This window comes from Stenella coeruleoalba (genome assembly GCF_951394435.1).
Source record: "Stenella coeruleoalba genome assembly, chromosome: 13".
NCBI lineage: Eukaryota > Metazoa > Chordata > Mammalia > Artiodactyla > Delphinidae > Stenella > Stenella coeruleoalba.
The window spans coordinates 48,294,924-48,320,892 of NC_137159.1; the positions used below are offsets into that span (position 1 = coordinate 48,294,924).

The window sequence follows — 25,969 nt, forward strand, 5'->3', positions numbered from 1 at the left end:
AGGCCCGGGCCCGTGCATGGGGGCTTCCTTCTCTGGAGCGTGTTTCAGACAGGGTCCCGGTGAAGACCTGTTTCGGGTGTTTCTGCCTTATCACCTCTCACAGCCCCTCCCTTGGTATCCTCGTCATGGTTGAGCAGCCCCCATTTCCAGGTTCAGTTCCTCCCGGGAGCCCGTTCTACCAACCCTACTTCCTTTCAAGGGGCAGGGAGAATGACCTCTCCTCTTCATTCCTCTGGTTCTTTGCCCAGCCGCTCCCTATCTTCATCAAGCTGGGGCACACCCGAACGTATGCTGTGCTTTTCCTCTACCACCACTAAGTCTGTAATACACCTATTTTCCCCGTATGATGCAGATAAGCATCTAGAAGATGGGGCACACGTTTGGTGAAAAATGAAGCCAGGAGAGATTCACCGTGGTTGAACATCCCCACGTAGTTACTCATTGGTAAAGGACAAGGGAGACAGGATTCATAAGCACAGCTGTGCTTTTTACAAGAAAAGTGATACGACCTGCTCCTGGTTGTGGGAAAAGGTGGTGGGGCGGGAGAGGGCTTGTGAGGATTTCCTTGAAAAGAAGGAAGAGGGTTCTTGGAATTAATGTTAGTTTCTTTGGTTATGTCCAAGTCCAACATTTGTCAGTTTAATAAAATTATATTATTTCTGTGGTTTCGTGAAATGGGAGAGGGGTCAGCTCGTGTTTAGAAACGTTAGAGATTAAACAGCATATTTTTCAATTAGCAGATGACTTGGGAGGATAAATAGTACAGAAATTTAGATGTTGCTGGACTGGGAAGCTTCTTCAGGCTAATAAACAGGGGTTGCAGATGAAGGATTGCAAGAGATTTTCCAAGGATATTCAGCTAATGATATTTACCTGAGTAGTGGAGGCCAAGCTGTAATTCCTGTTGTTCTTAGGGATTGAAACTGTGGAATTTAAAAAACTCATATCTCTATAAGTTTTATTTTCTCCCCTTTATACATAAAATTCAGTCGTTACTGTGTTTCTCCAATGTTGCTACACGACAGTGACCAAGGAGAAAATATTGTTGTATAGACACAGGAAAGCCTATGAACAAAATCCAAGTGATATGAAAAAGAAGAAATATGGATGGATCTGTGGCTGGGATGTCAAGGTTTAAAGTAGATAGCTTATGGGTCAAATCAAAGCAATCAACACACGGATAAATGGCATTTATGGCTGATTTTTTTAAAAGGTGGATTGTTAAATCTGATTTTGAAAGCTGTAGTGACAAAAGCTCTATGTATGGTTGTATTTTATTGTATGTCTTCTGTTGTTTTTTTTTTTTTGCTGACACTGCTAAGGGGAACTAGCCCTTGTAAATCTTATTGGACTTGGCAGTCCTCTCTTACCTGACTTTAAGAGAAATGAAGACTTGATAAAATTTGTAATTGTTTAAACAGCAAAGGGAGTTAGGAAGAAAAAAAAATCTGGTCATTAGGAGAGTTCTGTAGCCTTCATGGGCTAATGGAAAAAAAGTAAAACATTATTTCATTGCTTTCTGCCTTCACGAAGGTTTTTGTTTTTATGTATCTTGTCTTAAGTAATTATAGAAGACTGTGTATTCCATGGCCTATACTGCACTTCAGGTTGATCAGTAAATTTCCATGGATTTAGCATCAGGCTTTATAGTTATGTTTTCCAAGAATAAAACAGTACATACTTTTTCTCTACGAAATCTAACTTAATTGTAAACCATGAATAAGATAGCTGTATTTGATGGTTTGCTGTAGTATAATTTGAAGTTGCATACCTCTGCACTGATAAATAGAAATGAATTAAAAATGGACATTATTAAAAAAATGGACATTATTTTATGGGACAAATTGCTCTAAGTATCCCAGTGCCACTTTAAAATACAGAGCCGGCAATTTAACGAAGAACACGTGAGATGTAACTTCCTTCCTTAAATTAGGAAACAAATATGACACAATGACAGCTTGTTCTGTGTGGGAGGGTGTTTTAAATGAAAATTTTTATTTTTTTGTGCATTTTTAACATAGGAATCCAGGGATGTGCATAATCAGGAACAGTTAAGAGTGGAGAAAGCATGGCAGAAGTAATATTTTGAAGAGAAGCAGAATTAGATAGCTCTGAAATGCATTTTGCAAGTGGATAGCTCTTTCCATGAGATGAAGAATTTGGAATTAGATATATAATTGAACAGTATACTACCTGATGCATAAGGTAATTCAGCCCAGAAAAGAAAATCCATCAGGATAGTTCTGGAGCATTGATTCATTTTGAAAATTTGAAATGAAAACAGAGTGCAAAGATCACCACTAGTCATGAAAGGAAAACAAAAGGCTGGGTTCCTTTGATTATCACAGAAATGGGAGATGGAGTGATAAAGGCAGAGTGGTCTCCCCAGAAGGATTGGCTCCATTTTGCTTATTTTCCCTGTTTCATGTGTGTCAAGTGACTATTAAATAATTAATTGAGAATGGCTGCCTCTCCCAACACCAATCATGTATTGATGGCTATGGATAGATGATTTCTATTCAGATGAAGTATAAACAAAGCCCTGCCTGTAGCCAGTATTTGCACTGATTGCCACATTAAAGAAATAATAATAATTTAAAAACAAATAAATCCATACTCATTAGGGAAAATTTGGAAAAAAATTAACAGCAAACATTAAACAATATTCAAATTATATCTGGTCCCAACTATAATTTTTTTTTTAACTTAATGAAAAAGTCTAATATTATTTTAGTTGCCTTTGTATTCAAAATACAGTAAGAATTATTAAAAATAAAATAAGAATGTTCTTTTTTTCTAGAATGTCTTTAAACAACTTATACATCTATGGATTTCTAGAATATTTTCATTTAATGAGCTCATGTTCATCCTTGCTCTATTTGTTCAGGCAGGCCTAGCAAGTTTTATTTATTTATTTATGTGGTGATGTAAAGAGAACACAAGGACAGTTATGTGTCATGATCAGTTTAGTAACAGAGCCTGGGTAAGAGCGCCAACACCCTTATTCTCAAGCCCTGTACTTATCATGTCTGCTGAATAAGATTTCCAGTTTATTAGGTTTGATATTTTTTCAGATTCAGGGATTATTCAAAAGAAAAAAATATATATATATGGCTGATGGAACAGAACTAACTTACGTGTTTTGTCCCTGAGAGTCAGCCTCAGACGTCACTATACAAGAATGTCACCATTCCCGAATGATGGATGCTTATAGGGCGCATAGCTTTTTCAGTGAATCATACCCATCTAAGTGCCCTGGGACCATTATTATTTAATAAGTTTCTACTTAAGGAGACTAATAATTTCTTAGCAGCTTAAAAGAATTAGTGAATTCTATGGCTGCCCAGTTAAAAATGAGAATAAAACGCTGATCAGTGAGAATTTAAGTTATATGTTTTACGATTTCCAGGTCCAGGTTTTATGCATTTTAGGGTCCCTTATATGAAAATTTCATACTAGACTCTGAGTATCAATTTTATTCCTTTATTTAAGTAGCCAGAAACACATATGGCTTATGATGGCTGATTGCTTAATATCACTAACTATGACAGTGTGATAGATATCATTTAATAAAGCCTCTGCTTTCTATGACTTTACTGATGTGGCCAGACGGACAGCTATATTCACTCACTCATTTATTCATTCATTCCTTTCTTTGTTCAACAAATACTGACTAAGTGCTTTGTATGTGCCTGAATCATAGGCCCAAGCAATACAATTGTGAGTAAGCTCTCAGAAATAGTTCCTACCTTAATAGGAAGGTAGAAGCCTCACATTTCTTTGCAGAGGCACAGTAATTAAAAAATAAATAAATGAAAACTTTAAATGATGGTATGTATTTTGAAGGACAGGTATATGGTACTTTGAGAACTTTAAAGTAGTGTGAACAGACCTAATAAAAAAAAATTGTTCCTTAGGGGTGATATTTAAACTAAAATCTGAGAGTTGAGAAGGAATTAGCCAGGTAAAGGCAGAGGAGAAATATTAGGTCAGAAGCCTGGGGCAGGAGATGGCATGGCACATTCAAACAACGGAGGGAAGGCCCTTGAGTATGGAGCTCTTAGAGAGAGGAGTAGTGCCAGGTCATGTAGGGCCTTCTAGCCCATGTCAAGGATTTTAATCTTTATTGTAAAATGATGAAATGTAAAATGATGAAAAAGCAATGGAGGGAGTTTAGTGTGGAAGGTAAGGAGGAGGGTATCATTATCAAATTTACATTTCACAAATGTCACTGACTACAGTGTAGAGACCAGATTGATAGGGGCCTAGAGATAAAGAGGAAGCATGATTTTCTGTCAGTCAACAACATTTGTTAAGCACACACTGTAAACTGTAGACTGAACCAGGGGACATAGAGGAAAAGATTCTTTCTCTAAGGAAGTTAGAATCTTTGTGAGCTTGGTTATGTATAGAACTCTAAGGCCACTTGTTGTTTGGAACACTGTGGCTCTACTTGTAAAATGCATTGTCTGAACCCTTTATGTGGATTATCACGTGGTTTCTCTCAGATATCCCCATCGAATCTGTAGGCTCCTGGAGCACATGGGCAGTGCCATACTTTATTATACCCCCAAGTACCTCGCTCAACATGCCTTCCTTCTGACAGTATATATTAATTGATTGATTCTAGGCTTTCAATATTTTAACAGCTACAATAAAGGGAAATACTACATAGATACTTATAATTTTCATAAGGTTAAAAAATTGTAAGTAGTTACCATATAGGTAGGTACTAGACAAAAATGATTCAGAGATTTTGCCAGTTTTGTTTGAAGCCTACCATCTGAGGAAAAGGTGGATCACCTGTGCTGAGAAAGCTTTGAGTGGCATGGATAAATTCATAATTTTGATTTAGATAAAATGTTCTGGGAAGCTCTTAAAGCATAACAATGATCTATCACAATAACCTTATCTTGATTATAAACTAATAATCAAAACTGAGTTACCATTCTAAAATGCCACAGATGAGGTTGAATGTGTGATTTTAACTATTCTGAGATGCATTTGAATTATGTAGACTGTGGGACCATGCTGCCTGGTTTAAGTGGGCACACTCAAATTTTATTCCTCAATATTGTCATCTGTGAAAATGGTATAATAATAGTACTTACTTCACAGGGCTCTTATCAAAATTAAGCAGGTGACTTCATGTAAAGCTCTTAGAACAGTGTCTGGCACATAGTAAATATTCTGAAGTACCCACTTGCTATTTTTGTTACTATTATCACCACTACCATCAGCACCACTACTTCTACTGATACTATTTTCTTTAGGGCTACTGTCAAGCAAAATTCAAATATGGAACATTTTCTTTTTCATTTAAAAGGAATTCTAATGTAATAATGAGCCTTGCTTGATTAGCACAAAAGTTTCAGCTTATAAAGAAAAGCAAAGAGTAAACACATTGAGCCTCTATTTCTGTTTCACACAGCTGTGCTCTAATGTTAACCATGTCTGGTTGTGATTCAAAATATTTAAAACATCATATTCTACTTGATAATTTTTATTATGATTAAGTGAGCCTTTAACACAAAGGCATTTGTAAAAACTGTCACTTTCCATATAAACTAATACCTTTATCCATCCCAATCCTATACTTAGTGATTTTTACTATATTTATCCTAATGTATAGGTATAGATATCTCATGGATCTATCCTATTTATATTTTGTCTTTGAGGCTTTTTGATAAGTTAAAGTTATTTACGTGTATGTTGCAGAGAAGCTAGGATACTTGAGCTTTAAAAAGCTCAAGAAAGATTTCTTATAGTTATAAACAGATTATATTTTTAGTGTAAAATCATATATGCTAGTAACATCATGTTCCAGTTTTGGATAGCATTAAATGAAGTGTGATAATTAAATGGTCATTTAAGGAATCCCTGATAGACTGCAAAAAGGACAGGTACTATATAATATTTCTGTTATTCTTAGCTGCATTCTGAGTATTAGGACCCTGAGCCACACTGGTTTCTGAAAACAGGAACCACATTCCATATCCCTTTCTCAGTGAGCAGTTGGTGGCTACACCGTTCGTAGGGTTAACTCCTATAAATATACACTGAAAATTAGGCCTTATTAAGATATTCAGGTTTTATTTTATTATGGAGATAATAAACCTATTATTAGAAGTTGTTACGCACGCACACTGTACTTTCAAAACATTGCACAAGTAAATTTGACGTAATTCAGAATAAATCATTTTTGCATTCCAAAAGATTTTAGTTCATTATGCATCACAGTATTATGCAAAACCCTTATACTTTTTCCTTGTGTACTTCTCTATAATTTTATGGCTCAGTCCCTTTCTATTACTTGGAAGTGCAGGAATAGGTAAGTGTGTGTGGTCCTTGCTGAGTAGTAAGTCTTAAAATGTCTGAATTAAGTTTTGGGAAAAAAAGGTTTTTTTGTTAGTTGCTTTAGAGCTCTTCAGAAATTGCACGGCTTTTTGGTTTTCTCTCTTAAGCATGGAGTCCATGTATTCCCACTTGAATATGCGAATGGGTACAATGCTCTCTCATATTCTTTTCCTACAGTGTTATCGTTTCCACAATGTGTGTAAACAGAATGTGGCATGGGGTCTGAAGAACTAAATTCCAGGTGTGGCATTGCCTCTAAGTTGCTTTTAAAAGTAGAGTAAAGCTGCTAATGTCCTAATTTCAATTTCCAAGATTGCAAATTGAGAAACACCTCATCAGACTACTTCTGATTGTGAACCCCTGCTAACCTACCTCAAAGAGGGTTTGTGAGTAGCTGATACATGTAAACTCTCAGAAAAGCTTGAAAATTTAGAAGAAATATCTAATGGCAGCAGCATAGTGGCTCTAGGATTTGTGAATGTTAATAGTGAAAATGTTAAACTTGGTTCTGTAAATCTACTTTGAGGTCATTTTAGATGAATTTTAGATCATTAACACTCAATAGTAGGTGTAAGATTTGGTGGGGTTCTCTTAGTACCTATTGACACATCATATAGACAAGCTGAATAAAGAGGGCAGTGGTCCCCTTGTTCCTCCTGTGTGAAATCTAAACAAATGAAATTAGTAATTTAAGGTAGCAGCTGTATGAGTACGTATTGCATGATTCTATTTATGTGAAGTTCAAAACAGACACAACTAATCTGTGGTGATAGAGGTCAGAATAGAAGTTACCTTTTAGTAGTGTTGATTAGAAGAGGACACAGTGGAGCCTTTGGCATGATCTGGGTGTAGTTACATGGGCATATATATTTGTAAAGATGCATGTATTATACACTTAAGATTTATGTACTTTACTGTATATAAGCTCTACCTGAAAAAAAAAAAATCCTTCAGATTGTGAAAGGAATGTTGCTCAATGAATACTAATGCACTGAAAACGTATAAAAAATTACTTACAAAGGGGTCCTTAATGTAAATCCATATTTACAAATCTTAGCAAAAGAGTCAAATATTTGTAACATAAATCCAATGACCGTTCCAGGGAGCAAGTGTATTTATATATGAATACATCTAAGAGAAAGGAGAGGGAGTATTGTTTTAAATACCTTACAACCTTTGAACTTGTTTCCAATTTCTTGTGCTTTTATAATGAAGATAAAACATAGGTTCTTATTTTACATTTTCATCTGTTGAGTGAAAGTCTTACCAATACATTCAAGCAATGTATGTTTTCTAATTAGAACAACTCAACTGCTGGTATTTTAGGTAATTAGTAATCAGTAAGTTGTAAAAGCTCAAATATTTGAATGAGTGATTGGATATTGGAAAAAAAAAAATCACTAGCCCAACTATACTGTCTAAATCTACAAATATACATGATTTCCCCCCCAAAATATTAGGCATCAAATTGTTTCAAAAGATGCACTAGGCACCCCTACTTTAACGGTGCCATAAGCACTTCTTGAATGTGAATACAATTTAACATCATTCTGTTTAGAATCACATTTATTATACTTACTATTTAGTGTTTACTGAGTGAAAGGCATTGTATACAAAGTATACATAGTATACTTTATCTGTTTTACCTCACTTATTCCTGCAACATCGTACTTGATAGGTTTTATAAAATTCCCCTTTTACAAATGTTAAAACTATGTATGTATTAGAAAAGCTAACTTGCCAAAAGTTCCATAGCTCGATGGCAGAGATGAAATTTGAGCCCAGATGTGTCTGTTGCCCCAGCAGGCAACGCTGTCCATTATATGACAAAACCTGTGTGTTTTAACAGGCAGGTAATGGCTGCTGAAAATGTATTCACTAGTTGTTAACTTGGTGCTAATTTGAATGGCCGATTTATTATAACGCCTTCAGAATTGAGGATTGTGGCAGACCCTTACATTCAGTGCCATTTCGTAATGTCGTGATAGTAAAGAAATGGATTAGCTTGTCAGGATTCATCACACTTTGTTTCTATAATGCTTGCTTATTTGCTTCTTTTGTTGGCCTTCTATTCATATTCTGCTTAATAGGTTGATTCTACTCTAATGTAACCAGAAGTAAAGCCCCGGTATATTGCATCTAAAGAATATTACAACTAATTCTTGATCTTTTGAATGAAAATATTTAGTTTTCAGAAAACAAGCAACACAATTTTCATCTATTTCAGATTCTAGGAGATAAAATTATTGAAAATATCAAAGTCCATGGTGATTCAGCACAAATGTAAAGACCTAGGCCAGTTCCCTAAGCAGACCCTTTGTGAGAGTTGCTGAGTCAGAACATGGTTCTGCTGAAGATATAGATGATGGTACGCTGGGCATACTTAACTGAAATTACATAATGAGAAAATAGTGTCTCTTTTTGCACAAGTGAGTTTGGCTTCCCAACGCATTGCCTAAATTTGAACTTGGGAGTACTTCTTAGAGTTAGAAAGATATATTATCTATGCTATTTCTGGTATATATGAGAAACTATTATTGGAAAGAAGTGGGAGGGAAGTAAGACTGACCTGGTAAGATGAAGTGCTGATCTGGACTCTTGTCTAGTTACTTGTGCTCAAAACTATCTGGACTGTAATTAGAAATACATTGATGCCACATGATGGGAACAAGTGCTACTTCAAATAGCATTTTCTCAGGTCGGTTCCCAGGAGGGATCTGGTGGTCTAAAAGTTACAAGAGGTGCTGCCAAGAGAACAGTTGCCTCACTAGCATCCTAACATCAGGAGGGGCTTTCTGTGTTTAATTATAGACATAATGAATTCTGTATGGATGGCAATCCATAACAGAAGCAGCACTGATCACAGCTTAGGAGTTACTGTGGTTTGTGACCTCACAATACCTGGCCTTGTATGTGGAACCAGCTAAGCTTAGGTGTTACTCAGACGTTGCTGGATTCAGCAGAATGAACCGCCCCAGTCCAGCAGAGGCAAGGAAATTAAAGACTCAGGTTTTTCTTCTAAGTAATGATGTCTCTCTATAATTAAGCATGCCTGGAGTCTCCTTAGGGAAGTAGCTGGCATGGCAGCATATAACTATAGCTGCCGTATGGAAGACACTACCTTCCAGCTTAAGCTCTTCGTCTTGAGTGCAAAATTGATTTTCTTCTGCAAATAATGTAGTTATTTATTTAAAGTTACTATGTGTGATGTTTAAGGTACTAAATGTTTAATTTATCCAGCTGAAAACATTGTAAAAATAGGAAGTTATATATTGCATTTCATGACCCAAATGCACAATTACATGTGTAGGAGGATACATTTATGAACCCCTATTTTAAAAATTGGGCCAACTTTCTGTTAAATAAAGTATTGAGATTTTAAAATAATGAGAAATTTGTTTTTGATACATAAATGTATGTCTGTGTATATGCATATAAACAGAGATATACACAAAAATATGACGTGTACAAGAAAATTACATAATATAAACAGAGAAGGATATTATTTAAAAGTCTTAGAAATCATATTAAAATCCTCAAAAATATATATCGGTTAAACATATCATTAAAATGTCTTTATGGTTTAAAATAGCCTATATATGTATTTTTTCTATACAAGACCTTAGAAACCAAAAAAATGTATCCTTAAAGTATGACAAATGACTTTCTGTGATCAGGCATAGTGTTAAGAGATTTTGAGGTTTTTGCAAAGTAGCATTTTCATACTATTGATTAACAACATCCCAACTGTACCTGGGGGTTGTATGAAAGACTAAATGTATTGTTTTGCTCTAAGATTTCTCTGACAGTTACCAAGAGTAAGTTACTTTGATGAAACTTTATTATTATAAAATAATAATAGTTATTATTTAACTATCTTTTGGAATGAGCCACAGTTATGTTCAAAAAGGTGAAAAAAGTTAAGCTAATATTAATAATGACTTCTTTAAAACTTTCATACATAAGAAAACCAGGAGGTTAAACTTACTGAGCTCCCAGTGAGTTCAGTATAAGCTAAGACCACCACAGGAATATTTTGAAACTGCCAGCCAGTTTTTTAAAAAGTCAGTAATAGCCCCCAAACCTCTTTTACCAGAGTAGGTAGGGAATCTATACAAAATTTTGTTTTTAATATTTAAATGAGGCATTTATAAGTTTCAGAACATGCCTCGTTGGTCAGTTTCTATCATTATATGGGAATTTTTTTGGTATATGCATCATTAGTTCTCTCTTCCTCTGGCCTTTTACACCTTTGTTCAGATTAGAATGGTTGAGTTAAAACAATATGATTTTTTTCTACCACAATTTATATTTTTTTGACTCAAATAACATTTAAAGTTTTTTTTTTTTTTTCCATGAATTGTATCCACTGTTTCTTCTTCTTCAGCTCTCTACCTTGACTTCCTTCATCAAAGTACAGGCAGAGGTAGAGCTTCATGAATTAGAATAATTCTTCATCTGGGGATGGTGACCCTCTCTGACTGTTAGCGAGAGCTGTCCCCTTTCCCAGAGGTCACTGGAAATAAAGAAAAGTGATGGGTGCCTCTCCCTCCCCCAGACTCAGGACATTATTCATCCTGGACAAAGTCCCTGTTTGCATGACACAGAAAATGTGTTTCATCCTGAAACAGAGGCAATATAGATTTTTGGGGCCAGATGTATAATCTTGGCGTGTCTTCTGCCCATAAGAGATGAAGGGTGGAAGGATGATGAGGCCTCAGGGAAGCTGTGAAGCTTGGGATGTGTGATAATTGAGAAAATGAGACAGAAGACTGGGAAAGAGGAACAGGAGATAGGAAAAAAGAAGATGATTGGGGAAAAAGGAGTGTTGGAAAAAAAGGTTAGTTGAGAGAGAGTGGAGAACTTACAGAATTTGAAACAACCAGAACATTGAGAGCTGGTGACTTAAAATACAAAAAATCGCATATCTGGTTAGTGGAGGAGAGAACAAGAATATACATTTCTTGGCTTCTAGTCCTGGTATTGAGCTGAAGGCAAGCATAGGGGGAAGAAAAAGACAAGGATAAACATATTATTGTCTACAATTCAGTCGTAGAAACTATAATCATTCTTTGTCTTTGGCAATGTGTCATTGGGCTTCTTCCTACTAATACCAATAAGAACAACAACAATAGCAAAATTGTACATAACTCATACTCTCTGTCAGACACTATTTTAAGTTCTTTACACATATTAATTCATTTAATTGTCCCCACAAACCTATAAGGTAGGTGCTATTTTCTCCATTTTAAAGATGTGAAAACTGAGGCCCACTAGGAATTTGCAAGGCTGGTATTCTAACCAAGCCTGCATGACTCCTGAGGCTATGCCCTGAACTTGTAATTCCTTCTTTTTTAATATTAAAATAATGACTGTGTATCCTCTGTACACTCTTTCACGTGTAAGAATCTCCCCTGTGTTTAAAAGATGCCTGTATAAGCTAATACAATTTCATATTTATTTTTCTCCCCCTCTCAGTATTCCATTTAAGTGTTTAATAACTATTTCTGGGCAGAATTTCTTCCTTAAATTTAATGAAAATCCTTTCTCTGCTGACATTAATTTATTCTTGTTATGTCCTCAGTGCAAATAAAATTCATATCGTCAGTATCTCCTTGAGTTATCTTAATCTGCCTAAGAGAAAGAGTACTGTTTTCACTGAACTAAAACATTTCAGATCTCCCTTCTGTGAAACTGGTCTGACATTCAGCCTCCTTCTCCTAGTAACTGCCTGCTTTATTTATTTTACTCACTATTGCTCCGATTCACTAATACTCTCCCAAAGGTTAGTTCCCAAAATGTATTGCAGTCCTCTTGATATGTTCGTTAGCATTGTTGCACTTTCATGGACTCCCTAACCGTTCCTCTCCCTTCTGTCTGACTTGCTAATTTCCTTTTATACCTTGGACATGGCATCGGCAAGGGCTTCATAAAATCCTTGGTAGGTTGTTGTTACCTGGTGGTTAAAAAAAAAGGTCTCTGTCATTAGTGTCTGTAGATCTGGCAGTCCAGGATTGTGTAAAGGGAAGAGTCTTGATAGCATTGCATTTTTAAGCCAGAAAAGTAGGCCAGAAAAATATGAGCTGACAAACAGAAAAAAGAATTTGGACTAAGAAAAATGAACAGTGGTTGCCTGGTCCACAGAGCGCTAACCAATGGAAATGGATTTGAACCAGATTGTGTTGAGGTAGGCCCAAGGAAAGAGTAAACAACATTTGCTTGTAATTCTAGTATAACTGTGAGAACAGGCCAGCGGAAGTGGTGGGCAAATTTCTATTCCTGGAGATCCTTAACAATAGCTTAGACAGACAACTGCTGCTCTTAAATTGTTTAAGATGTCCCTTCTTCTGATCAGAGGCCTGGACTAAATGACCTTCAAAATACATTTTCAGCTCATAGTTATGTAAATAATTGTACTTTTGGGAAAACTTTTAACATACGAATCTTCCAAGTATGAGATAGAAATAGCCCAAGACAACACCCACCCCTAAAAAAAGCTCCCCCAAACTACCCCCTGCCAAAAAAAGAAAAAAAAAAACAACAAAAAAACAGAGAATCTATTTTAAGAGTGTCTGAAGTTAAAATTCACACATTCATTTGAGTAAAATATGGCACCAACTGCTACAGAGCATAAATTACTTCCCCAGTTGCCTTAACTTGCTGTGCTGCATACAGGTGTCCCTGGAATCCACTCTGGGCGGGCTCTCTGCGCATATGCTTCTGTTTGTCCTGAGCCAGCTGCCCTTGTAGTCCTCTTTACCTGGTGGATTGCCCCAGTTTCATGTTTCCTTCAACGTGGTTGAGCTCGAGTTACAGCTGCTGCCTGTATCTCAACGTACCTTGTACTTGTTCATGCTGCCATCTCCAGGGTATCCTCCTGGTACTGAATCCACATCCACCAGGTGTGATATTTCTGCCCTGCCACCTCACTGCAGCACATTTGAGTGGTATCACTCCCATATCAAGCCTTTTATATTCTGGGTCATTGCTCTTCCTCTGGGAAATACAGCTTTGGATAAAAGGGGTTTTAGCACTTGTGTGAATTCTTCCTGGAGAAGGATGAGATGAAAGGGCGAAAAATAGTTTTTGAGCTAAAAACAAAACAAAGAAAATAAAACCAAAGCAACAACCATTCACAACATTAAGAACACTTTTTTATGGGTACTCTGTAATGTCCATGGTTTCTTAGTACAGCCAGTTACACAAACCAGAAATCTAGCTTTATCTTTGACCCCTATGTTTTTGTCCATTCATGAATTCATTCATAATTCCAAAACCACTCACTAAGAAGCTGTCCTACACAAGACGAGATGTTAGCTCTTAACATCTCAGAGATGTTAATTCACCTTTGTGTTCTCAGCAATTGTGAAGTTAGGCAGCACAAATGAAAAGTGTTGAGACCTAAATACAAGTAGAAAAAAATCAGGGATCAAAACTGTGAATAAATCTCACTATTAATCGTAGTATATGAAGATCTATAATAGGGTACACATGTGTGCCATTAGTGATATTATTAATGATATCCTCAGTTGTAAAAATGAGCCTTTTTGAAAAATGCAGTATGCCTATGAACAGTGAGAAACATAAATCCTTTTAAAAATTGCACTTAATGGATTGTTTCACACTCTCAATTAAGTCACCATAATTTCAAATTACTCTAATCATTAGATTCTTTTATATTAAAAGGAAACAGTTTATAGTAAGTCTTTAGAAAGTTACAGAGGATGTGTAGAAAAAGCATTGGATTAACGAATACTGAGTTTGTTTTTTCCTTGTTTGATGACAAGGAAAACCAGGAAACTTGACTTTTTTTTTTTTTTTTTTTTTTTTGGTGAGACACTGTGTTTGGTCACCACTGGTCTAAGAATTGAAAGGGGGAACAAGTCATGTTCTAGTGGAGTAGGCTGGCAGATACATGCATAAATGATTTCAATATAATGCATTAAATACTGTCACAGAGATGAATATTTAGTGCTACTAGAAGTCAGAAAATAAAGGGACTAATCATGTACCTTCAATGACTAAGTTCACTTGATTCATAGATACATTGTCACTGATACACATTACCTATTGTCTGTAATGGTGAAATCAAGTAAATGGAATCAACTCAAGTATTAGCAAGTAATTGGCTAAATAAACCATGGTAGACCCATATATAGCACCTCACAACATAACATGAATGAGGTGTATCTATTTAAATGGGAATGAAAACATGTTAAAAATATTTTGTTTAGTAAACATAATAAAATTGCAAATACATGTATGTACATACACACACATAATATATACACAAAAATATGATTGTATGTATACTTATTTATATAAAAAATGTAAATAATTTATAAAGATCAGGTGTTGTACTGCTTTTATGGAGGGAGTAAAGAAGATCTATTTAAATTGTTTGCAAGATAAATATGTTTGCAAGTACAAGACCAGATTAATAAAAGAAGTTGGTGACTCCATATTGAGGGATTTTCAATCAGATTTTGAAATGTCAAACTAATAGTCCATTTCAGAAGATCAGACTCTTATATGACTTCCCAAGGATTTGTATTGTCATTCTAGGTTGAACATTCTGTTATAGAAATAAAAACAGAATGTTCATATTGTCAGAACAGAACATCGCACTAATCTCACAGGATATATTCTGAAAGAATATCATGAAAGAGAGAATTATAGAATTTAAATCCTGTGTAATTCCAAGGATTATTTTTTTTTTTACTTAGACCCATTTGTCAGGTTGAATGCTAATTCTCCTGGTAATTAACAAAGGGATCCTGATAAAGTGCAGGGACTGGGAGCAGATGTACTATTTCTGTTCAGCAGAGTGATTTCTCGTAATGCTCCATTTACGACATCTTCCCCTGTTCTCACACATCTCCAATACCAAGTTGGAGAGATGGCTGAATAGGCCAGTGCTGTGTCTCAGATTGGTTTCAGAGTCACATGTATTACCATTCTTCCTAATGGAGATCCTAGAAACTTCTGAGAAGTTCCAAATGACTGGCAAGGCTTTCCTGCTTTACTTCATACACATGTATGTTATCAATAATTACTTAGTTGACTCTTTAATTTGTCCAAATTTGTGCAGGCATAATGGAAACTGACAATGCAATTTTCCACTGAAAATTGTAAATGGGTGACTAAGCTGAGTAATTCACCTCCCTCCCGTTCCTTTTGTACAGATATGCTACACCAGGATGGCTATACTTTGAAAATAGCTCATCTATATTCATTCACCCATGCGTATAAATTGATTTGCATGCTCGTTTTGCGGTTTCCAAATATGCATTTGTTGCATAAAGTTTTTCATATCTAACCCCAAATGGCTCTTTTACCTCTTCCTCAAAAATTTAGCTGGTGTGAGCCAACCACACATGAAATTCAGATACTTGCAGGACTGGATTTCTATAGAAAATGCTAAAAGCTGGAGAGGGAAGGCTTAGATCTTGCCATTGGCCATAATTTCTAACTAGGATCTTGCTTTCATGGGTCAGATCCTTGAAATTACTCAGGGCAAGATTGAAATTAAGTGACAAGAATTTATTCAGACTATCCAGATTATTTACCAACTCATGATTTTTATGAGAACTAAAGGTATTCAGTAGAATAATTAGTTTATGGGTTGTGTCTTTTGCTTTTCCACAAATTAGCTATACCTTATTGGACCTTGGTTTCCTTAACTGTATACGTATGATTTTTCCAGTTTAAAAAATATATATATAGACACACCAAAGTTAAATCAATAATGTGATTTACCCCAGCAAATAATACTAATATTATCACTAAATTAAAGGCAATCTCCTGAAAAATATAAATATCTTTGTACAAGCTTAAAAAAAAAGTCTAACAAAATGTTTTGTGTCTATGACCATTTATAAATAGAAAATATTTTAAGTTAGGAAATTATCATTATGTTGATGGCTTTTGGTATTTACTGAGAATCTTTTATACATAATTAAAATTATATATTATGTGAAGTAAAATTAATAGTATGTTTTTAAAATTCCCTAAGTAGTAATGTGCAAAAGAAGGAAGGGATTGATGTTTACTGATTGTCTACTACATACTGGTATTATCAAATTTACATGTTATCTCATTTAATTCTTACCACCACAAACCAGATTTGTTTAACTATCTTCATTTTACGTTTAGGAAAACTAAGGTCCAGAGAATCTGTGTAGTAAGGAGAGAATTTGAACACAGGCTTTATTTCCTCTACACCCCAGGCTTTCCCCTGTGTCCTCACTGTCAGACGTGGATGGACCTAGAGGGTGTCATAGAGTGGAGTAAGTCAGAAAGAGAAAAGCAAATATGGTATAATAATGCATGTATGTGGAATCTAGAAAAATGATACAGATGATCTTAGTTGCAAAGCATAAATAGAGACACAGACGTAGAGGACAAATGTATGGATACCAAGGGGGAAGAAAGGGGGATGGGAGGAATTGGGAGACAGGATTGACACATATCCATTATTGATACTATGTATAAAATGGACAACTGATGCGAACATGCCCTATAGCACAGGGAACTCACCTAGTGCACTGTGGTGACCTAAATGGGACGGAAGTCCAAAAGGGAGGGGATATCTATATGTGTATGGCTGATACATTTTGTTGTGCAGTGGAGGCTAACACAACATTGTGAAGCAACCATATTCCAATAAAAATTAATTAAAGTAGAAAAAAATAAAATATCTTGTGTAGACTCTCTGGAGTCATAGATACAAACGATCAAGAGTCAACCTATTTTTAGAAAACATACTAGCATTTGAGCTAGTGTCAAGCTTTGAGAGTATTTCTTTGATTTGGAGTCAAGTTTGCTTTAATTTGACTTTTGCATTTTTCTTTTTACCTCATCTCTTTTATGTATAGGTGAATGTATTTCCCAACTGAATGATATATTACTAGTAATGACAACAAGAAACCTCTAAATATGGTTTCCAGAGACTTTACAGGAAGACTGTAGGCAAACCTCAATACATAGAAGGTTCCTTGTTTTCTACTATTATTTTTGTCATCTGATCATTAGTGTGTTTCTGGTTTTATGTCTTTTCCTTCCACCCTGTAAAAGAGTCATTTTTCTTTTTTACTGTTTCTTCTTCTCTTAGGGCTATATCACCTTTTGATTTTTTTCATTATATTTTACCTTATTTTTCATCATAGACCATTCAAACAATATATCTACTAAGATGACAGTTATTGAAAAGAAGGAAGTATCTCATAGAATTCTATACTATTCTCTGCAAACCATAATTCTATGGATTTGTCCACATTTTAGCTAAATATATTTTTGGTGATATTTTAACTCAGAATTTACCCAGCTTAAGAAATGAATATTCATGTAAAAATGTGTCCCATGAAAATGTTTATTTAACCAATATTACTCTTTTCTCCTTTTCAAAAATGTATTGACAGTAGTTTCAGAAACATAATTTTTTTTTTTTTTTCTGTACATGGGCCTCTCACTGTTGTGGCCTCTCCCGTTGCGGAGCACAGGCTCCGGACGCGCAGGCTCAGTGGCCATGGCTCATGGGCCCAGCCACTCGGCGGCATGTGGGATCCTCCCGGACCAGGGCACGAACCTGTGTCCCCTGCATCGGCAGGCGGACTCTCAACCACTGCGCCACCAGGGAAGCCCCAGAAACATCATTTTTAAAAAAGAGAAATAATACATAAAACACAAAGGAAAAGTACCTTCTTAATTGTATAGTGTTAAGTACATATTACGCAGACTTTTCTTAAATCCTTAAACATTTCCAGGTAACTTAATTTGACATTGGGGTTGATTTCATAAATGACTCATAAAGGAAGTATATTTCTAGTTCTCCTCTTATATCACCAAACCTTCTGTAAATCCAAAATTGTAGTACAATATGCACATTTTTGGCCCTCCTTAGATTTCAGAACCCCCAAATAGGTATGTCATCAATTTTTCTTTGGGCAATAATTTTTTTCTCTGACTACTAACCATGGATTCCAGAAATAGTTCAGAAATCAAAATAGTTCTAATTTTTCCTAATCTTTTGATAATGATCCGAAAATATATCCAATTACATAAGAAAGAAAAGATACTATGTTACAAAATGAAATTCTGAAGTAAAAATGGATCAATAACTTCAGCTGATTATAGTATCTAAGGTGATAATGTATCAGAGAGAAATTTTAAAACATTTATGACATGTAAAGTAGTATTTAGAGGCACTGAGCTTAGATATTAGGGATATATTTGTGATCAGACAGGCCTGGTCACTACTCTTGTGGGGTTTATAATCTATGAGTGAATATAGACATGTAGAAGGTCAACTATAATGCAGAATGTCCACTAATGATAGAGTACATGCAACTCAGACTGAGGAGGCAGAGAGACCTTTCCAGAGGATAAGACAGCTAGCGTGAGACGTGAATAAGAGTCAGCTAAGGGAACAGGAAGGAGAAGAGAAAAGAGTATGCAAAACGAGACTGTGCCTCATTGAAGAGTTTAGAATTTGTGGTGCTCAGAGAAAAAATGGTAAAGGTGGCTAAATACAAGCTGCAAACTAAGCTTTGTAAGTCTTGTAAGGGGCATGAATTTATCTTTTGAGTTTGTGGAGGAGTCATAAGAACAGGTAGTAATATAAGATTATGATTTTAGAAAGACCACTGTGACTACGTAGATCTTGGATGGAAAGCAAAATTGGAAATAAATAACTGTAGACCCACATGATACAAAGAAAAGTCAGGGTCTTGTAAGAAAGATCTATGACTGCCAATAGATTTAGACGTGTTTTGAAGACCGTTAGCTTCCACAGTGAGTAGAAACCCAATGAAAAGTGTAGATTTGTTCTTAGGAAATAAAAGGAGGCATAAAACTGAGTGATTAGAGTAAGGGTAAACTAATTGTCAAGTTAGGATGAAGAGGATATGGAATGAAAGAGAAGGATTTATCAAGAGTGAAATTCAGAGGAAGATGTAGGTTGTAGATCCAGTTAAGAGAGTAATTGAAGGAAGCCAGGAGTGACATAAATGAAAATATCACAATAAAATTTTGACTAATTTTTGCAAACAGCTAGATTTAGGCAGGCATGAATATTCTAGAGACTGTTCATTATGTTCTCTCTTGTGGGACAAGATTTATCCATTAAGTTTCACCAGTCTAAAATTAATATCCCTCAGGACTTGCCCCCTTCCTTTGATTTGTTTCCATGCTTACCAAGCACACTTTTCATTTTAATCCAAACTTCCAGTTATCTTGGCACAAGAAAAGTGTTTCTCTAGATGAGTAAAGAAGTGATTCTCCCAGTTACTGATATTCCTCTCATTTCAAAATAATACATTCACATAAAAATTCATAGGTGAAGAAAAAAAAAACAGCAACATACTCTACTCCCAAACCCCTTTTTTTTTTTTTTTTTTTTTTTTGCGGTACGCGGGCCTCTCACTGTTGTGGCCTCTCCCGTTGCGGAGCACAGGCTCAGGATGCGCAGGCTCAGCGGCCATGGCTTATGGGCCCAGCCGCTCTGCGGAATGTGGGATCCTCCCGGACCGGGGCACGAACCCGTGTCTCCTGCATAGGTAGGCGGACTCTCAACCACTGTGCCACCAGGGAAGCCCCCAAATCCCTTTTTAATAAATGTTTATTTATAAAATCATGTACTTTAAAGTTACTTTCCTGAAACTTGATATTCGAAAATGTTCATAAGTTTTAAAATATGTATATTTGGCCATGTTATAAAATATCAACTAGGTCAGTGAAATGCCCAAAGAAAATGCAAAACATTGTCAAAAGGGAGAGTAGGGAATGAGGAGCCTCCAAAGTCAGAAATAACCTGTATTGACAGCAAACATTTATTTAGTGGCTGCTGTGTCTCTTTTGGGCTTTGCATATTTCCTTTGTTTTTTCACCCAGAATCTGTTTATTTATGCTGTCCTTTTTAACCTATGTAGGACTTTGCTCATGGTGGGTGTATGAGCAGCAGTTTCCCTGATATCAGTTCCACCATCCACGGGAGAGGTAGCCAGGCTCTGAGCTAGGGCTTCCCTGCTTCACCTCCAGAAACCGGAAGATATGGCTGAGCTTTTTTCAAGTTTTCTTTAAAAACCAAGAAATGAGAGTCCATCTAGGGTAAAGGCAAATAACTACTTAATTGTAATACATCTTGTTTATCTGGTTCTCTTTTGCACAGATAGATTTTTTGAATTAGAATTTCCTCCATGTCTCGTATAGCCACCCAAAATCCTGTGTGGAGGTAGACTATAACCAAATAAATCAATTTTAAATAGAATATTTTGATGATTAAATGTGATACTAAGTTTTGGAAAGTAAATTTCAAGAAAAGTTTTAATAAGCTACCATAATTCATCTGTATTCTCTTCTCATTCTGGAGTATTTAGTGATTAGAATCATATGTGAAACTGACCTTGAAACAGTGCTCTCAATGGTATATAATCTTTATTTTAGTTTGTAATGTGCTACAGGTTAACTAATAAAAGTAAAGCAGTTAAACAAAGATCTCACATTACTTCAGTGGTATGTCTTAGCTTGGCCCATTAGCTCATGTCAGTAATTTCACTTTGGTAAATCAGTTTTTCAGAAATGCGTAGTTCCTTCAAGACCCTCTCTACAGTTGACCCTTGGATGATGAAGATTGGTGTTCTAACCCTCTGCACAGTTGAAAATTAGAGTACAACTTATAGTGAGCCCTCTGTACGTAAGGTCCTCTGTATCCACTGTTCTGCATCCGTGGATTCAACCACCTGTGGATAGTGTAGTACTGCAGTATTTACTATTGAAAAAAATCCACATATAGGTGAGCCCACGCAGTTCCAACCCATGTTGTTCAGGAGTCAACTGTACTTGTATGTTGTTTTACCTTATGAGCGTTGCATATAAGAGAAGTTCAAGTGAGTAGAATTTAGGGATACTCCTGGATAGTTATAAGTAAAACCTCTCCTCTTCCTCCTTTTTTAAGTTCATTAAATTCACCAGTTTCTTCAACTGGAGGAGTCATATATGAATGCTTGAACTCGTTATTAATTTGTCACAAAATCAAGAATTTACTAAGAAATGAAAATATATTTGAAAATGTCCAAGTTATAGAATCTGTAGAATTTTGGAGTTAGAAGAGACCATGAAGAGATATACTACCACTTTTTTAGAGATGAACAAACTGAGACAAAGAGAACTTGGAGAATTTTCCAAGTGACAAAACTAGTTTCATAGCCAGAGCTAGAATACAGGCCCAGCACAATTTCCATCTTCCATTTTCAGGTAGCAAAGAAAATAACACTTCAAAAATTGTATTCCATCATCCTGTACACGTGATGTAATATTTCTGATGATGTGTGTCCTTTTGTTATTTTTTGGTTACATTTAAAGAGAATTCTTATCCCTATCTGGTCTGATTGGGTAACTTCCTTCTTAGGTACATGGAAGAGGCTTTCAGATTCATAACAAAGCTCTTTGTATGCACTGGAAAATAAATGTGTTTTTCTTAGGGAAAGTCATTTTACCAAATTCATCATTATAGAAGCCTCTTTGTATTTTGGAACACAAAAGCAATGGTATACTATAGCAAATAAATCAAAACCCTCACAATATGGAGTAAGATTCTGTTTTTTAGGAAGGCATGTCAGTTGATTGAAAGAGTACTTTCCTAGAAACACTACAGTTTAATAATGCTTCTGATTGTGTCATAAAAGAGTTTTTTTAGTGTATTGTGTCAGCTTTAGGAAATGTCATTAAATATAGCATTTTATTTTTTCAAATCAAGAATGCTGCCCATATTAATAGCATGATTGGGGGAGAGTTTATTTTTTAAATAATGTGTGCCATGCCTAAATTTTGATAAAATGAAATTCAAATGTTCAGTCTGAGAGTACTATTTGAAAAGAAGAAAAAAAAGATACTCCTAAAGAAGAAAAAAAAAAGTACTCCTAATTGGTCTCCCTTTAGGGGAGCTTGATAAAACTGGTGTAAGAGATCAAAGCCTAAGTGATCCATTCATTACATAATAAATGTGTTGGTCTGTTTTTTTTTTTTATTTTAAGTATAGTATAATACAATAATGAAATTAAGTTTGCAGATAAAAGACTTGCATATGCTCTTTTAGCAAATTGCTGTTTTGGAAAGCCACCAACAGAATGATGTTCTAAGTTTGATTTTTTGCTCCGGCTTGCATTTGAACTCTTGCTTATTAAAGTTTTAGCAACACAATGGCCTTTTCTAGGAAAACGACTTACCCTTTTTGTTTTCAGTGAATCTACCATTGTGCATATGTGGTTGGAACCATATGGAGGCAGTAAACTTGATTCAAGCTTTACTCTGTTTAGTACACAAAGCATTCATTCAGCCCTGAAGATATGCTAAAACAAAACACAAAACCTATTCATCCACCAAATCGGGAAAGACATTATAATCCTCTTTAGCCCTCATCACATTTTCCAATGTTCTTTGGGCTGTAAGCTCTGGCATCCCTGCAAGTTCCACTCTGTTGCTTTATACCCTACTTTCAAATTATAATTTGTGCCCGGTCTAACATGTATCAGAAGCGAGGCATGTGTCTGGTATGGAAACAGAAGAATAGAGGAGTAATTAAGTAGTGACCACTATATTGTTTTGATCATTTCTCATCTTTTGTAAATAATGACCATTGTTTTTAGTCTGTAATTTTTGACTTGAAATTAGCAAAGCACATTGAGTTTGTAGAATTAAGGTACAATTTTTTCCCAAAGTATTTATTTGTAGTATCAATATCAAATAAATTAGGAAATTAACAAACAAAAAACCTAATCTCCTTTATTTCTACTTCTTTCCTCATTGTTTCAATCCTGTACTAGGCATCTAGTCCTCCACCACAGAGCCCCATTTCCTGGATCCTTTTATCTGCTTCCAAAAATGGTTGCATTATCCCTTTGCACCTTACTCTTTTTGTCTATAAAGTAGTAATAATGTTAGCAACTTCAGAGAATGTAGGGATTGAATGAAATAATTCATTCTTTCAAAAAATGTTTTCTTAGCTCTTGCTGTATGCTGAGTACCCATGTAGATGCTGAGCCGTGTAAAGACAAAACCCTGCTCTTTTGGATATTTTCAGGTGATGAGGCAGGTGATAAATAAATCTATAGGGGTATTATATAATGGAGTATGATGCCCGAAAATGGCTAGGGCTACGAAGAAAATTAAAGCAGGATAGGGGCATAGAGAATGCATAAGGGGCATTATTATTTTAGGTAGGTTGATCACATCAGGCCTTCTGAGAAGGTGACATTTGAATGAACATAAACATGCAATTCTGAGGTAAAATGCTCTGGCCTGCGGTGGGAGTGTGCTTGAACGCTCAGGGGAGAGCACGGAGGCCAGAGCGATTGAACAGAGTGGGCAAAGAGGAGGTAGAGAGACAGTTTGATGTGATAACTGGAATCCAGATTACACAGAATTTGACGGACAACATCCACTTGAAATTTTATTCTAAATTCAATAAGACCCCATTGAAGTATTTGAAAAAGGGAACGATACTGTTTCTGTTTCAACACTCTAGAGAGAATAGATTGTAGGTGCACAGGAGAGGGAGTAGAGGGACCATTCTACTGGCAGATGTGACGATAGGCTGGAGTGGTAGTGGAGGAGGTGGGAAGAACTGGTTTATGTTAGTACATTTTTCTGAAAGCAGAGCTGACAGAATTTGCTGATGGTTTGTATAGTAGGGTGGGAGTGAAAGAGAAGAATCAGAGATGACTCCAAAAGGACTGACCTGAGTGTCTGGATGACTGGAGGGGTCCTTTCCTGGAGGAACAGTGGGGAAGGAGTGCCGAGCCCTGTGCTTGTCATGTAGGAGATGTGCCATAAGCATGGCTTCTTTTCTCTGTTACTCCAGTCTACTCCTTCAGCCCCGCACAAACCTCCTCACTCCCAATGATCTTTCATTGTAAAATAAGCTCGGAGAAGGTAAGGGTCATATCTGTTAAGCCTAATGTTGAATATCTACTGTTTATTGCACATAATAGGGATTCAGTAAATATTTATTGAATAAATAAATAAGTGAGAGTGATTATAGTGGACCAAAAAAGATAAAGTAACATGGATTAATGAATTATCTAGCTAATATGGTGTTTGTCTTCCTCTGTCAACTCTTAGATACCATGCTAGCAAATTGCACAAAGGAGTAATACCAGTGATGGGGGTCTGCAGGCATGCTGGAGGAATGTTTTAGTCTTCTTCAGTTTAAAGCATTTGAACACATACTTTGCTACAACAGTTAAGCTGTCAGTGTAAGCCTCTGTTTTGTTTTTGTTTTTGTTTTTGTTTTTTTGTGGTACGCGGGCCTCTCACTGTTGTGGCCTCTCCCATTGCGGAGCACAAGCTCCGGACGCGCAGTCTCAGCGGCCATGGGTCACGGGCCCAGCCGCTCCACGGCATGTGGGATCCTCCCGGACCGGGGCACGAACCCGTGTCCCCTGCATCGGCAGGCGGACTCTCAACCGCTGCGCCACCAGGGAAGCCCCTGTAAGCCTTTTCTACAGAATATTTTCCAATAAGTTACTAGGTATCTTAGTCAATTTTAGTTTTAATTTTCTGGGAAGACCTTGCTATCATTACTAGTCCAAACATATTTTTGTATTCACTTTTTGACTACTAAATATGATCCAAGAACTGTAGTTTCTAACAATTGGCTAACTGCATTTACTTCGTTCCCTTCTTAATTAATTTTACAAATATTTATTGAATTGATACTGCACTATGTGTACAAATCAAAGTTCTTGTTTTGAAGGGATTAACGTTATTGTGGTAGGTGTGTGTAGTGTACAGAATTTTGTAAAATACTTTGAAATGCTACTAATTTACCTGCAGGACATTAAAAATGTTTTTCTGTTATCAATACCACTTTGCTGAAGCTTCATTTTCTCATCATAACATTAATGGTTTTTTTTAATGGAGCGTTTAAATATGTGCCAGGCACATTCTAAACACTACACATGCATATCCTCGTGCAATCATGTACTTGATAGCATTTATCTAAGTTGTGTCCAGCAAAAGCTCCTTTTTGAAAATCTGGTTAGAATCAAACATGTTAAGGGGTGAATTCAATCCATTACCTTTGAAGTATTAAACATATGACTTGTGAATGAACAAATGCAAATCCTTTTAGCATGTTCATTAATGTAAAAGGCAGTTTGAATATGGAAGATTTTCTTTGGATGCTACATGAGAAATGGCTCCTCTATTTCAACAGCCTCTTTGCAGCGACATTCTAGTTGGCACAGGTGGTCTTAATTTTGGAATGAGAACATTCATTCAAACATAGCTGAAATATATCTGACCTTAGTGTTTTCTCTGTGTGTGTGTGTGTGTGTGTGTGTGTGTGTGTATTGTTGAGTAACAGTTTAATACATATCAGCATTGTCTGTGTCTAATAAACTTATTGAGGTTTTTGGACCAAATACCCCATTTAAAATGTTTATGTTACAGTTAATAAGCAGGATTAAATAAGGAAGGGATGCAGTAACATGCTTTCAACAAATTGGAAGGATTCCTTGGTGTAGACATAAGCATGCGGTCTGTCTTCCTCTGGCTGCTACTGATGGTGACCCTGCTTCTATTTCCAGACCAGCCTTGGCTTTTCTGGAGAGTA

At 36.0% G+C, this 25,969-nt stretch overlaps 1 protein-coding gene across 2 annotated transcripts in view; it reads left to right on the forward strand.

Moving 5' to 3' along the window:
- LOC307195881 (neurexin-1-like) overlaps positions 1 to 25,969 on the forward strand; it is a 752,915-nt gene that overhangs the window by 653,800 nt on the left and 73,146 nt on the right. The window lies entirely within an intron of this gene.